A 15,235-nucleotide genomic window follows, 5' to 3' on the forward strand; every position below is an offset into this window, starting at 1 on the left:
GGGTCAAGGGGAACAAGGCACACTGGAAGTAATACTAAACTAAAACAGGTAGTAACTTGCAAAGATGAGCTTCCAAAGTCAGCTAAACCTTCACTCTAGAATATTTCTAACTAAATCCCAACTCCCACTAGAAGCTTCACCATTTTTTTTTCCTTTTCAAAAGCCATTGCGGAGGAGGGGGTGCCAGAGAATGACAGCTAAGATGGTGACTCCCACATAAGTCAGCTTCCTCTTCCCAAATCAGTTTCCAGAAACTCTGCCACATCATACGAGGAGAACCCCCCCCACCACCACCTCCCAGCTTCTAGCTCAAAGGAAAGTCTCAGAGTCTTGGACAAAAATGACAGCAGCCCTCCTTTGGTGGCTTCCAATGATAAATAGCTTCCTGCCCTCACGAACCCTGAACTCATGGAAAAGAATTACTACCTAGAAAAGAGAAGCCAGGAAAGGTTTATAAGTATACCTGGCACAGGGTCTGTCCCTCACATCTTCATAGTGACATGTGCCTGTTGCCTCCTGAGGAGTCTATCAGAGCCACTGCGCACAGCTGTGGTCACAGACTCTTCGAAAATGGGGCCAAGAAGTGGCCCATCTTTCTGACATCAAGAGACCTGCCGTGGAAGAAAAACAGAAACAGCACAGATGCCTTTTCAAATCCTTGGGGATGTCCTGAGATTAGCAGCTTTCCTCTGTGTCGGCCTCAAAGACTTCCTTCACAATTGTTCATAAGCTAGCTCAAGGGATAGGCAGTGAAGTTCACTAAAACAAAAACATAACTCAAACATTCCAAACAGCTGGTGGAAATTGTGACTGTTTTAGAGGAGCTGACTTATCTAGCTGAGTCAAAACAAGTGTGAGCGCTTCAAACAGGCACGAGATCAGAAACAAAATTAGGTGTTTATTGAGTGCTGTCCCTCTTGATTTTTTTTCTCCCTTGCCGGACATGAATCTCCTTCCTTAGCTTCATTCTGACAAGGAATAAAATCCTTCATGATCGAAGAATGGACATTTGGGGAAATTCAATTTAAAATAAGGTTTTTAATTATAAAAGTAGTTTATGTTACAGAAAATTTAGGGGAAACGCAACTATAAATAAAATAAAAATCACCTGTAATCCCGTTGCAACTGTTTTCATTTTGTTCTTTTGACTTACACACATAGCACACAATTTTCAATCTATGTATCTTTACTAAATGACTCATTTTAATTCTGATTTTTCACCTCATACATTATGACCACTTCCCCAGGTCATTGATCTATTCTTCCACAACATTTTTCTGTCTGCAAATGAACACTGTCAGTTATGTAGCTAATGCCAATTGTGAACACTTAGGATACTTCTAAGTGTAACATTTTAAACACTGTTGTGAAGAATATCCTTTTGATAATCTTCGCACAGGTACACAGGAAATTTACTTTCTCTTTTAGGGCACTAAAATTCAGGAAATAACATGGCTGGTAATTAGCACTGAAGGAGTATAGCCCCTTTCTCCCTGAGACTTTCTGCCAATTGCCTCCCTTTCCATATTTTCAGACCAGTTGGACAGCTACTGTTAGAACGTCAAGGCCTTCCCAGTTTCATTGAAGTCTTGCTTTCGGTCAAGTTAATAGTCTCTTCAGTTTGCAATGCACAAACATTGAAATAACTTTTTTAAACTTATGGCAAGAAATAAAAGCAAATAAAATAAATATTAGGAGAGATCACTAACTCTGTTAGGAAAAATAAAATACAGAATTACATCAAAAACAAGTATCAGGCTGATTACACTGGGCAACTCAACTTTATCTTCCAGAAAACTCTCAAATTTAGATAATTTATAGCAGGTTTTTACAACCACAGGAAACTAGCTAAAATTTTCCACTTTCTTATTTTTCTTATTTTCTAATTCAAAAAGTGAAATGAAACATTCCAAAGCAGAAGACTCTTAAATGGCATTATTACCTCTCATTCTAGATTTACTGCCCACATTGAACAACAATGGCTTCTGTATTGGCACAAACCATCCAGCCACTCACCATCGGGGGATGAATCACTCCCCATGAAAAATCATTCCAGAATTGGGATAACAGAGAAGTTTACCTCCCGCCAAAATTTCAATAAATGCTGGTAAATTTGGGGGAAATCATGATCATGAAAGCCTGCAATGGTTTCAGAGAGAGTCTCTTAGTAGTTCCTGCCCTCTCCGCTCTCTAAAACAGCGTAAGCCACTTCATGCACACACACACACACACACACACACACACACACACACACACACACAAACAGCCCCTGCCAGTTTCCCTTAAAAGTCTCGTTCTCTTCATCACCACTGAGTGGAATTAAAAACAGTTGGTCAAGCTCCACTAATCGACAGCTGCTTGCAATTAGATGAAGCATTTAGAGCCATTCTCTTAACTACCTTCCCAACTGCCTAACCATTCAGCATGAGCAATACACCGTGACAATTTGCCAGAATGTTTAACTTATCTCCATCTCTAGTGGTTTCTATACCCTCCTTATTTTCTTCAGTCTTCCCACACACTGTCTGACTCCTCCGGTTCCTCTTGTTAAATTAGGGGTATACAGAGAAGGGATTAGTTGAAACCAGGTCGAGCTGCTTTGTGCTAAGATGGAAAATTCTACCCAGGCAACTATTAGAGGGCAGAGTAGCTCTTGATGTTTCTCAAAGAGAAGGGGGCGGGGGTGGGAGATGCCTTTTTTCTTTTCTTTTCTCTTCCTTTATTTTTTTTTTAAACACTGAACTAGAAAATTCACTGTAATTTTTCTCCTTCAGGGTGATAAGGAAAAACAAGTTACTGGACTTTTATAAACTCTTTCCAATTCTCATAACTTATAAGCATTAACTTTAGAATAGAGACAAAACATACAGATCACTTTATTCGATTTTGTTCTTTATAAACTAGGCATCCAGAGCATAGATGCTTTTTCCAACATCACAGAAAAAAAGTGGCAGAGCGTGGACTGAATCCAACTCTCCCGATTCTTGGTCCAGATGGATTTCTGCCACTCGAACTCCCTTCTCTAAAGAGAAAATCTTCCCATCTCTAGAGAAACCAGAGGCCAGGACTTGCCCTATTCAAAGGGGTAAAACTACAGTCCTCCTTAGCTTCTCTAGCCAGAAACCTATCTTAGAGCATAAAGTGGAAAAGAGAAACAGACATGATACGGTTTCTCTTGCAATTATTTTTATCACTACACCATGCACACACACACACACACACACACACACACACACACACACACAGGAAAAAGACCATCCACAAACTTAACCATATTTAATGTTTGTTCTCCATCTCAACCTCCCTGAGGTTCATTCCCATCCTACACTCATTTGACCAATTTTGTGGTAGAAGGTAGGAAGGGGAGAGAAAAGAAATGGGAGATATGGGGGCAGGGCATCAGAAGGGAGCAGCTATACCCATTCAAAATTCAAGGAACTAGAATGAGAGCTAAGACAAGAATAGGAGCCCTCACACCTTGGACCTCATGCTCACAGCCCTGCTCTTCCTTTCTCCACTCTTCCTGAGGCTAATCCTATCATCTCCAGAAACCTTCTCACAATCTCAGGCCTCCAGTCCAGTCTTTCAGTCTTGAAGCCTTTTCTCTGCATGTGCAGGCACACTAGAACGTCAATCTGCTTTCTCCTTAAGCTCCTATTTCCTTTATACTTACAATAGAAAGTTATCCCATTCCTGCTTCAAAGTCTTTTTGTTGATCATTTCATTATGCTTCTCGATACTATGTTCCTATAATATGTTCCTGCTATATATGTACATAGATAATATGTCCCAGCTCCATTTAGATAGAGAGATATAGATTATAGATAGAGATAGAAATGTTTAAAACTTTCCTATGGCCATGATGTTCTGTTAAAAAAATATATATAATATATAAATATTTATATATTATAAATAATTATAATTAATTAATATAATTAATTAATATATATTAAAATATATACAACATATAAATGTATATATACACTTATTACAAATGTAAATTGGTCAATATATATAATATACATTATATGGCTCTTTTCCATCTTGCAAGATGGCAGGTGAAAAGGCTGAGAAACCAGATATGAAGGAGAAGAAACCTGAAGCCAAGAAGGCTGAAGCAAAGTTAAAAAGTGTAACTTCAAGACCAAAACACTCAACAGGGTAAGCCTCAGTGCAACCAAAATCCCATCCTAGTCAAAGGACTTGGCAAATATTCCTGATCTGCTATGTACAAGAGGAAATAGCAGCTAAATTCAGGATTGAAAAAAAAAGGAGAATGTTCTTGCTACTGTCACAAAACCAGCTGGTGGTAACAAGAATGGTGGTACCAACGAGTTAAACTTCACAAAGTGCCCAGACACAATCCTACTGAAGATGTTCCTCAAAAGCTGTTGAGCCACAGCAAAAACCCCTCAGACAGCAGGTGAAAAACCTGAGCTACAATCACTCCCGGGACCATTCTGATCATCCTCTCTCAGCACCACAGAAGTAAGAGGGTGATTTTCTCAAGGCATCTGAGCAGGGGCTTGCCACTTGTGACTGGACCTTTGATCCCCAATCCAGTTCTCTACATAGAACACAAAAGAAATTTGTCATCACCACCCCCACCAAAACTGATATCAGTGGTGTGAAATCCCAAAACATCTCACTGATGACTTCTTGAAGTCAGCATCTCAGTGAGCCCAGACACCAGGAAGATGAAATCTTTGACAGAGAAAGACAAGCTCATAGAGCAAAGTGATTCAGCGGTGGACACCCAAATTCTGCCAAAAATCAAAGCTGTTCCTCAACTCCAGGGCTACCTCCATTCTGTGTTTTCTCTCGCAAATGTAGTTTATCTTCATGGTGTTCTAAATCACTTCCAAAGAATCTATAACTGATTCTTATCAGCATAAATAACTGATACATTTTTTAAATTATTCTGGTTGGTGTTAGTATAAGATTTATTTCAAATGTAAGCTGGTCAACATGACAATAAGTATATATAAATCTTAGAGATAATTATTAAATATGTAGATACATCGTATTGGAAATGAATCTCTTAATGAATTCAATGACACTGGGTTTTATCCCACTTCAGGTATCTATGATTTGTTGTTACTTAATGCTACACTGTGGAAGTTTTCAGAATCCCTTCTTTTCCCAATTTTTCATTTCCAGAGAGGTCAGCACTAAAAAAGTGCTTGTTTCATCTACCTAAATATATAGAGGAAATAAAAGATTTCTTACAGTGTTGACCCTAAATTCCAGGGTGTCCTTCCTAGTTACATACCAAAATGACAAAGTGGTCCATCATCAAAAATCATTTTTAAAGCCCTAACTGCTGACTGGATATTTAGGGCCTCCTTCAATTTTGTGGAAAACCAAGAACTGGAGACCAATTGCCTTGAGAATAGATTTGGGGTTTACTTCCATGATAAGAGTTACTCATTTTTTCCACACCATCGTCAAGCTTTTGAGTTATTCCTTATTTCACCTCCCACATGATTTTACACTCTAGGACAAGGCACCCTAGCAAGATTCACTAGGAAATAAATATGACTTTATTCAGAAAGAGATAGGACAGGTAAATTAGGTTTTTGGGTAGATCTATTTTAGGAGAGCATTTAAAGATGATTCTCTTAGAACTTTATGTGCCTGCACACCCTTAGAATTTCTTCACGCACCCCAGGAATATGCATATCCCAATGTGAATGCCACTAGGCTAAAGACCCTGTATGATCTAGCCCCTAACTGCTTTCCAATCTCCTTTCAAACCCTTCTTTCCTCCATGTTTTCAGTTCCTCTGGGTCCTTGAACACATAGGTCCTGCTGCCTAAACATCACTATCTCAGAGACACCTTCTCTGACCATCCAACACAAAATAGGTTTCCAGGGCATTCTCTCTTGAAGTTCTCCAACTCTTCTCCTTCCTAACACTTATCACAACCTGCCATCATGCATTCATTGGTATTTATTTTAGTGTCTAATGTGGTCCCCTACCAGCACCTTTAGCATCAATTAAGAACTTGTTAGAAAAGCAAATTCCCAGGCCCTACCCCACACCTGCTCAACAGATCTCTGAATGAAGGTCTAAAGCAATCTGTGTTTTATTAAGCCTTCTAGGTGTTTCTGATGCCACGATCATCTGAAAACCTGTACTGACTCATATTCTCCATGAAAGTAAAGACTGTGTCGGCTTTTTTCAACACTTTACCTCAGGACTTCACCTAGTGGCCAGCATATAAGAGATGCTCCATAGATACAAGTTGTTGACTAAGACAAAAGTTTGCCCATAGTAAGAAATACATTTATATAGTGACCCATTATATATATGGGAATTGATACATATATAATAAAAGTTTTACAAAATAATATCCTTACTACATACCATACACTGCAAACATTCCCCATCTTATTCTATTTGTTCTATTTCTTTCCTTTTCTTTTTGCCTTTCTTTCTTTCTTTCTTTCTTTCTTTCTTTTTTCTTTCTTTCATTTTTTTCTGCTGATAAGAGGAACACTAAATTTATTTCACACTGCACTGATGAGTTTTATGTGCAATATGAAAAACCCTAGTCATTGAGGCTGTGCTAAAGATATTCATTCCCATGCATGGCAGGAATTCTGTTATTCTTGTAATCTGGAATCCTCTTACCCACCACATATCCTCATACCCAAATCCTACTGATTCTTTAAAGCCCACCTCTCATAGTAGATTTTTCTGTTATGAAAGTAATGTTTCCCTCTTCTGAATTCCCACATTTTCTCTGTACCTACCTTATAATTTGTCTTGCTTTCTCTCTCTTTTTTTAATGTTTCTTTTTAATTTTTATTTTTAAGACAGAGAGAGACAGAGCTTCAGTGGGGAAGGGGCAGAGAGAGAGAGAGAGAGGGAGACACAGAATCCAAAGCAGGCTCCAAGCTCTGAGCTGTTAGCACAGAGCCCTACGAGGGGCTCGAACTCACGGACCACGAGATCATGACCTGAGCCAAAGTGGCTTACCCGACTGAGCCACCCAGGTGCCCCTTGCTTTCTTTTTTTAATATAGTGTTTATTAACTTTTCCTATTAAACTTAATCCTTGATAGCAGAATTCATATCCGATTCATCTTTGTACCCTTCACAGCATTCCGTGTATAAGCAAATAATGTTTCCTAAGTAAATTAAATATTCAAGGAGGGAGCAGTTAGTTTCATTTACAGTTCTGTGGAAAAATATTTGAAAGGGAAGTAGGGTTTCAATGGGGGGCTGAGAGAGGGAGGGCATGTGAGGAATAGGAAACTGTGTGGACAGTGCCCAAAACAGAAAAGCACAGGGACCATTCAGGCAATGGTATATGTGTAGTAGAGAAAAGGCTTGAAAGGCAGATGGGGTCAGAGGGCAGAGCACCTAAGACTTTATTCTTCAAGTAAACGGGAAGTATCACAGGTCTATGGCTGCTTTTCTGTTTTCAAAAATAATGATGAAAGAAAGATGAAAAAAAGCAAGATGAAGGAAATATAATAGTGAGGTGGCCATGAAAACGCACACTCAGATCTCTAGCAGCAGGCAGCATATTCACTGACCACTCAAGCCACTGCTCCTGTGGATCCACCACCATGTTCGGGCTGGGGACACACTTTTTTGGCTGCCCCCAACCAATGACTGGGGGTACATGCACTGACCTGCTCCTATGGAACGACTGGACTCCTCCAATTTTGGCTCAAGGACTCCCAGTTCACCTGGCCACAATTTTATTAGAATTGCAGTGCAGTCTGAGCTTTCGTATGCAACTCTCCTTCTTTCCTCCAGTCAGATCTGTAATGCAGTGTGAAGGTTCCCCTGACACTTCTGCCTCATCACCTTAACCCTTCCCAGGCATTTCCCTTAAAAAATCTCTCATACTTCTAAACTTGTCTTGGCATCTGCTTCTCTGGGGATGTGAACCAACTGCAGAGAAGGAGATAAGACCCAGAAAGGAGGTAAGGGCAAAGAGGTGAATAAAATGACCATGTATTAAAATACACAGATGCCTGAAAACATAACACATGCATTTATTCATGTATCCATATGGATGTTGGATACGGCACTTAAACTTACTAAAGTTATCTTACTTTACTTACTTACTAAACTTACTAAAGTTTATCAAAGTTACTTACTAAAGTTATCAAAACCGAAGGAAGGAAGAGTTCACTTAGGAAGCCAGTATGTAGGAAGGAATACAGATCATTCATCAAACTGCTTTTCTCAGTAGGCATAAATCCAACTAAGGTCAGATAACACAAGGCAATCTTTTACAAAACGTGAGATGCCGGGCTGACCAGAACACTCTCTCCATATCACGTGCCCCCCGAGAAGCTTGGACCACAAAATACAAGCAGATGTCAACACTTTCACCTTCCACTTTCTAAATATCGCTGATTGGGCCAAGTTTCATTTCACTTATTGGGCCACTTTCCATGTTGAGGGAGAAGGTTGAGGAAGGGCGGAAGAAAGTGTTAGGATTCAAGTTTCATATCTGCTAAAGTAAACTGATGTTGCTTACTGCTAGGTTTCAAGAGAAAAGCTTCCCCAAATCAGCCAACAGTTGCTCAAAGGAACATACAGACTAGGGGTAGGCAAATATTTCATGTAAAGGGTCAGATAGTAATTATTTTCACCTTTATGGGTCATACAGTTCTGCCACAACTGCTCGATTCTGCTGTTACAGTACAGAAGCAGCCATCAACAATAAAGAAATCAATGTGTGGCTGCATTCCAATAAAATCTTATTTACAAATACAGACAGTGGGCCAGATTTGGCCCCTGCACCATCATTTTGCAACCCCTGATATAGAGCCCTAAGAATTTTCCCCCAAATTCTCTCTTCTGGTTTTGATGTGGATGCTCGACCTGCTTTCTAATCTCTTATCTACTTAATACAAAAATGTACAACTAAAGTCTAGTTGAAAATAATTTACATTGAACACCATTGTTGGGGCACCTGGGTGGCTCAGCTGGTTAAGCGTCTCACTTCAGTTCAGGTCATGATCTCACGGCTCGTTGAGTTCAAGCCCCACGTCGGGCTCTGTGCTGACAGCTCAGAGCCTGGAGCCTGCTTCAGATTCTGTCTTCATCTTTCTGCCCTTCCCCTGCTTGCACGCTGTCTCTCTCTCAAATATAAATAAACATTGAAAAATAAATAAAAAATAAAACACCATTGTTAACAGGGGAAATAGCCATGAAACTAGCTCTGGCCCTGAGAAAAGAAGCTAAAATAGTCACCAGACTTCAATCTGAAATTACTTTCGTCTGCTAGACCAGCAATTCTCAACATGTGGTCCTTGGACCAGCACATCAGCCGCACCAGGGAAACTGCTGGAAATAAATACTTGTTAGCCCTGTCCCAGACCTACTGAATCAGAATATGTAGGAGTGGGGCCCAGTGTTTTGACAATCCCTCCAAGTGATTCCAATGCAAGGTTAAGTTTGAGAACCACTAAGCTAGGCTATGTCTGAAGTTGCTAATGCCTCAAAGTCTCCAGCAACAAAGTAAATGCTGGAGTCCTGTTATTTTCCCCTATCACTAAGGTCTCAAAAAGATTGCCAAGACTGGGCTGATACACACTTAAGGTGGTTCACTTACCTGAAGACTATTAACGTTTAAGTCAAAATACATGTTCTCTTTTTTCTTTGAATTTGTATCATCTGCATTTAGAAGAAAAGATTATTTTGTTCTAAATCAAATATATATTTATAAATATTTTCTTCAGCTTTACTTGTAGAATTATGAATGGAGTCCTTAGGACTAGAAATAAGATATGTAACTTGTAATGGGGCTCAGAACCCAACTGGGCCAGAGCCAGGATTTGTATATCACTGCTGTGTGGCACTAGGCAATACCCAAACCCCACCCAAGCCTCTATCTGCATCCCTAATTTGCATGGGGACCAAGGAGAACCCTGGGGAAAATCTCAAACTGTATCTATGGCTAGGATGCAGATATTTGAGACACATCTGGGAGACTTGAAAGGATGCGGGGAGATGGAAATGAAGAATGAGAGGGGAACAGAGCCAGATTTCAAGTCTCCCTCTCCTGCGCGCACACACACACGCACACCAAAATAAAATGTACCAGAAAGAAAAGTTATCTAACAAACCAGACTTGACCAGCTGCAATGTCCTTTGGAGCCTGAGCACCTGAGCAGAGTCAGGTTCTGGGTACAGAATAGCAGCTGGCATAAGTCTGAGCCATTTCCCTCCAGCTCTCTTAACAGGCACATGAGCACCTTGGGGATACACAGTGGCTGGGTCACTGGGTTTATACTTGGAAAAAGTAGGCTCACTAAGTTCAGTAATGTTCCATAGGTCCAAGCCTCTCTCCTGAGTCATCCTTCCCGCTTTGCTAAGAGACTGTTAAACTTTTGAAAAAGAAGAATAAAGGTCACCAGCTCTGGAGTCAGATGGGGAACTGGCAGCACAGCACAGGCCAGGAGTTTTATACTCAGGAGCACCACAGGTACTTGTATTAGGCACCTTTTGGAGATTTCCTCAACACTTGGGGAAATCCATGCAAAGTCCTGGTGTTCCCATGTGAGCCTGCTAGAGTCAGGATACAGCAAGATTCTGGTAACTGTGTTAATGTAATTTTACCATATCCCTAAGGTGATGTTGGGGGATGTGTCTGATACCCCTGGTGCTATCAGATTCTCTATGCCTCACCTTTTATTTGTTCCCAGAAGCTGTATCTCCTCAAGCAAGCCTCTTGCCTCCTACCTCATGGCTTCTCCATTGAGACTGGGGAGAGGGGCAGTTATACCCATGGAGTAGAACTTTGACTAATGCAGATAAGAAGCGATAAATGAAGCCTTCCATTTTCTTCCCACCATGGCCAATGAATGGAAAATTCTGAAACCCATTTCATTCAGGTCTTCAGAGGGACCTCGGGGATCAAGGAAACAGTTGCCCACAGTTATGGTTGACTCAGTATTGCATACTGTCTTCGGATGTCTCTCCTTCCCTGCTTTGCAACCCTATGTGTCACTAGTAACTCCTGGATATCACTCTCCCATGAATACTTGCACTGAAAACTTTGGTTCAGGTTCTGCTTTCTGAGGAGTCCAGGTCAAGACAGGAGTGTTTAGGTTTCACATGACTTAGAAGCAATAAATCATCTGTGGTCAATATAGGACTTGCACATCTTTCAAGACAAGCAAATGGTACTCTTTTCTATTTTATATGATTTATATACAGTGTAATAGTTCTACTACATGACTCCAGCAAAGATGTAATAATCTTCATCATTTCCTTAGATTCCTAACCTTGCCCTTCAACATACAAATAACTCTAGATTTTTCTAAGAATTTATTAAACAATACTCTACAGATCCAAAACAGTAATATCAAACAAGTTGTGAAACAGACTCAAGACAGATGATGAGAGATAATACAAGCAGAAAGAAGACACAGAACTACAGTGTGTATCAACAAAGAGAATGAACAACTGAAGACTTCCCTTCTATAGCTATAATGATAAATCATCATTCTCTAAAACCTGGGAGTGGGGGGAAAGGGAATGTCTTAACTTGTATTTAATTTCCCATCCTCTTCTGTCCCTTCTCCCATCACCCCCTTTCTCCCACTAAGGATTTTTGCTTTTCTGAACTGGTGGTTGCTGCTTTTTTCTGTTTGTGTTTGAGGCTTTAGTATAAAATTCCAAAGATCGGGGCGCCTGGGTGGCGCAGTCGGTTAAGCATCCGACTTCAGCCAGGTCACGATCTCGCGGTCCGTGAGTTCGAGCCCCGCGTCAGGCCCTGGGCTGATGGCTCAGAGCCTGGAGCCTGTTTCCGATTCTGTGTCTCCCTCTCTCTCTGCCCCTCCCCCGTTCATGCTCTGTCTCTCTCTGTCCCAAAAAATAAATAAAAACGTTGAGAAAAAAAAAATTAAAATTCCAAAGATCATTTAGATGTTAGGTAAAATTCAAGAAGAATACTTTTATTAAGGGAAAGAAAATAAGACAAATTCATGTAAGATTTTCCAAACAATCTATAAACTAAAACACTTTAATTCTTAATGCCAAAAAACACAAATTCTTTAAGTATAAAAGGTTGAAGATAGGGAAAAATACCCATTTCAGATACCCTTTAATCTTCCAGTCCAAAAGAGAAAAGGACGGTGGTATGGATTTTTTTATTCATGGTAGCCATTTTAATTTCTTGGACATAAACATAAAAATGAGCTTTCCTCTTTGTTACACATGGCACATGGGCCACTTTTCAGATCTCCTCAAACATCCCTAATCATGCTGGCCACTCTGTATCATCTACATTTACCACTCTGCACAATACCTCCCAGGTGTGAATCATTTTTGATTCCAGAAAATAAAGCTTCTTCTTCAAAAACAAAGCCTTTAAATGCTATTTAAAGGACTCCTCAGGACTTTTGTTATCATTAGACCAATTTCTCAACCCACGAGCTTCTCAGAAATTGTGTTCCTAAGGGTCATGTAGGCTGGTCATCTAGTCCTTTGGTCTTGAACCACCCTGTTTTGATGACATTATGTTTTGATCAAAGTGATATGATCATCCTATAAACAATATTTCAACATTACTTCAATATGGGGATCAATTAATTTACTGGGCAAACAGTTTTATTTAACTCAAGTTACATGAAAATGTATTCAGATGCAACTTGTGTGCCCTTACAAATGTCTCTAATAGTAATCCAAGACCCACACAACTATGCTAGGGCAAGAAACCTCAGCTCATTTGATTTTTTTTCCAACAAAATGAAATGGCTAAAATAAATAAACCACCTAAAGGGATATATAATACTATATATTTCTCAGCCTCTCAAATGTGGCTATATTCTGCCTAATAAACTGTAAGCATTATAAATGTACCAATTGTTCCCAAGTTCATCTATAATATGATCCCTATAATATTCCTTCAGTTTTTTTTTTTTCTGGAGCCAAACAAGTTGATTATACAATTATTGGTTCCTCTGGGATAAGTCCTTAGAAGAGACCTTTGTCCCCTTCCTCCTTCCTACTGTTATGGAAAGGACCAGAGCTCTAGCAGCATCAGGCCATGAGAGATCTTGCAGATGAATGTCAAATGCTAGGATGGTAGTCCAGAAAGATAGAAAGAGTTTAAGCCACAGATGGTATAACCAACATTGAACTCCTACCTTCAGCCTCCATTTACCACAGAAAATAAATGCTTTTTAAACACATTAAGCTACTCTGGTTTTTTGTTAACTTTAGCTGAACCTAGTCCTAACGGATGCAATCAACCACTGGCCAAATGGCCAGATGGTATTACCCATGATTCAAAATGAGCGCATCTCTTCTGATATCTGCAACTCACTTTGAAATGCATATCCCTCAAAATAAAAATAATATAGAATGACAAATGGATAGAGAAATGGATAGAGGTGGATAGGTATATGATAAAATAAATACAACAAAACACTAACTGTAAAATATACATGGTGGGTCTATGAACACTCAGTATATAATTCCTTCAATATTTCTTAATAAGATATTAAAAATCCTACAGACAAACCATCAGTACCATTTATTATGTTTGTAAAAGATGATTCTAGTAATGAGTTTTGTAGCTTCTTTTCTCTCACTAAAAGGGTCACTTCTTTTCCTGTTCTATAAACACTATTGTGCACTTAAAGTCTTAAAAAATAGAACTGGAAGTACTGCCAATGAGACAAACTGGGTGCAAGTAAAAATTTTAAAGGCTTGTATAAACAGAAATCCATCTGGAAAGATGTTTTCTCCATCAGCACAGTAAAAGCTAGAATAGAATTTCCTGATATAGATGTACTGTTTGACTCTTTGCAAATCCCACTGGGTATAAGAGTGAGGCATCTTGCTCTTTAATTTAAAAGTAGCTTTTACCCGCAAAATGAGGCTAGGAATTGTTAGAATTTCAACTAAGCTGAGCTCAGCACTAAGCATCGTTTTCTTCCCCTGTTAAGATTCCCTTCTCCTTCCTTATCAATACGGGGACACTTTTAAGGAGATAAAATTTCTGTTTGGTCTTCTGATAAACTTGAAGTATTTCTATTGAGATACTGAGTAACTATTGCGGTGTTGGATCTTTTCCCATGGGTCTGCATTCCAAGCAAAACAGAATTGGAAATGACTGCTAAACAATTACTGTCAAGAATGCTAAAGTTTGCAGAAGCCTTATCTGCAAACTGCCAATACAGAAGAAAAAGTCTTTTCTTATTTTCTGAGATGCAATAAGAATGTAAATTGGCATTTCTAAAAACAATGTCAAAACACTGATTTGAACTACTGTGTCTCCTTTTTTAAAGCATCGTTGAGAATCAAATGCCTTCACAAAATTGTGCAAATTTAATTCTGAAGAATTTAACTCTGAATTCATCCATCAAGATCTATTTATTATATTTATGGAAGGGCTGGAGGAGCAGACTCTGAGCCAACTGAAGAACATGGATGCACATTATGATCCAGTAGAGTCAATTTCTTATAACTTACTGAAAAGTTCTGCTTCTGAATCAACATTTTCCAAATTTGAGCTCATCTCAGAAAGAATGTTCTTACAAAGCTTGGAGAAAACATCTTCAGCTGTGTTTAAATTACTCAAGGATGAAAAACAGATGAAAAAAGAATACAATTTACATATATATTGAATTTAGGTAGAAAATCACCCACTATATATGGAGTTCTATAGCATTGTCTTCTGGCAGAGAAGAATGGAGAAGACTAAACATTATAGACATCGTTAGCATCAGACAAAATGTTAAGCACTTTACATGCATTATCATCACTCACGATCCTCACAGAAGCCTTAGGGATTATCATTTTCCTCCTTTTATAAATGAAGAAACAGAGGCTTAAAGATGTTTGCCCAAGAAATGTTTGTCACTTGCCAGTAGTGGTACGGCCAACACTGGGACCCAAGTCTGCCTGGCACCAGAGTCTGGTCTTTTAACCACCATCCGATACTATTCTGATCTTTGAGAGCCAACTGCCACACAGAACACTCAGTAAGAAAACAAGAGAGGGGCGCCTGGGTGGCGCAGTCGGTTGGGCGTCCGACTTCGGCCGGGTCACGATCTCGCGGTCTGTGAGTTCGAGCCCCGCGTCGGGCTCTGGGCTGATGGCTCAGAGCCTGGAGCCTGTTTCCGATGCTGTGTCTCCCTCTCTCTCTGCCCCTCCCCCGTTCATGCTCTGTCTCTCTGTCCCAAAAATAAATAAACATTGAAAAAAAAAAAAAAAAAAAAAAAAAAAAAAAAAGAAAACAAGAGAGAGG

General features: G+C 39.6%; 1 pseudogene; it reads left to right on the forward strand.

Annotated features, from left to right (window-relative positions):
* Positions 1-4,051: 4,051 nt before the first annotated feature.
* LOC125166485 (60S ribosomal protein L6-like) lies at positions 4,052-4,880 on the forward strand (annotated as a pseudogene).
* Positions 4,881-15,235: the final 10,355 nt, after the last annotated feature.

This window comes from Prionailurus viverrinus, chromosome B2 (genome assembly GCF_022837055.1).
Source record: "Prionailurus viverrinus isolate Anna chromosome B2, UM_Priviv_1.0, whole genome shotgun sequence".
NCBI lineage: Eukaryota > Metazoa > Chordata > Mammalia > Carnivora > Felidae > Prionailurus > Prionailurus viverrinus.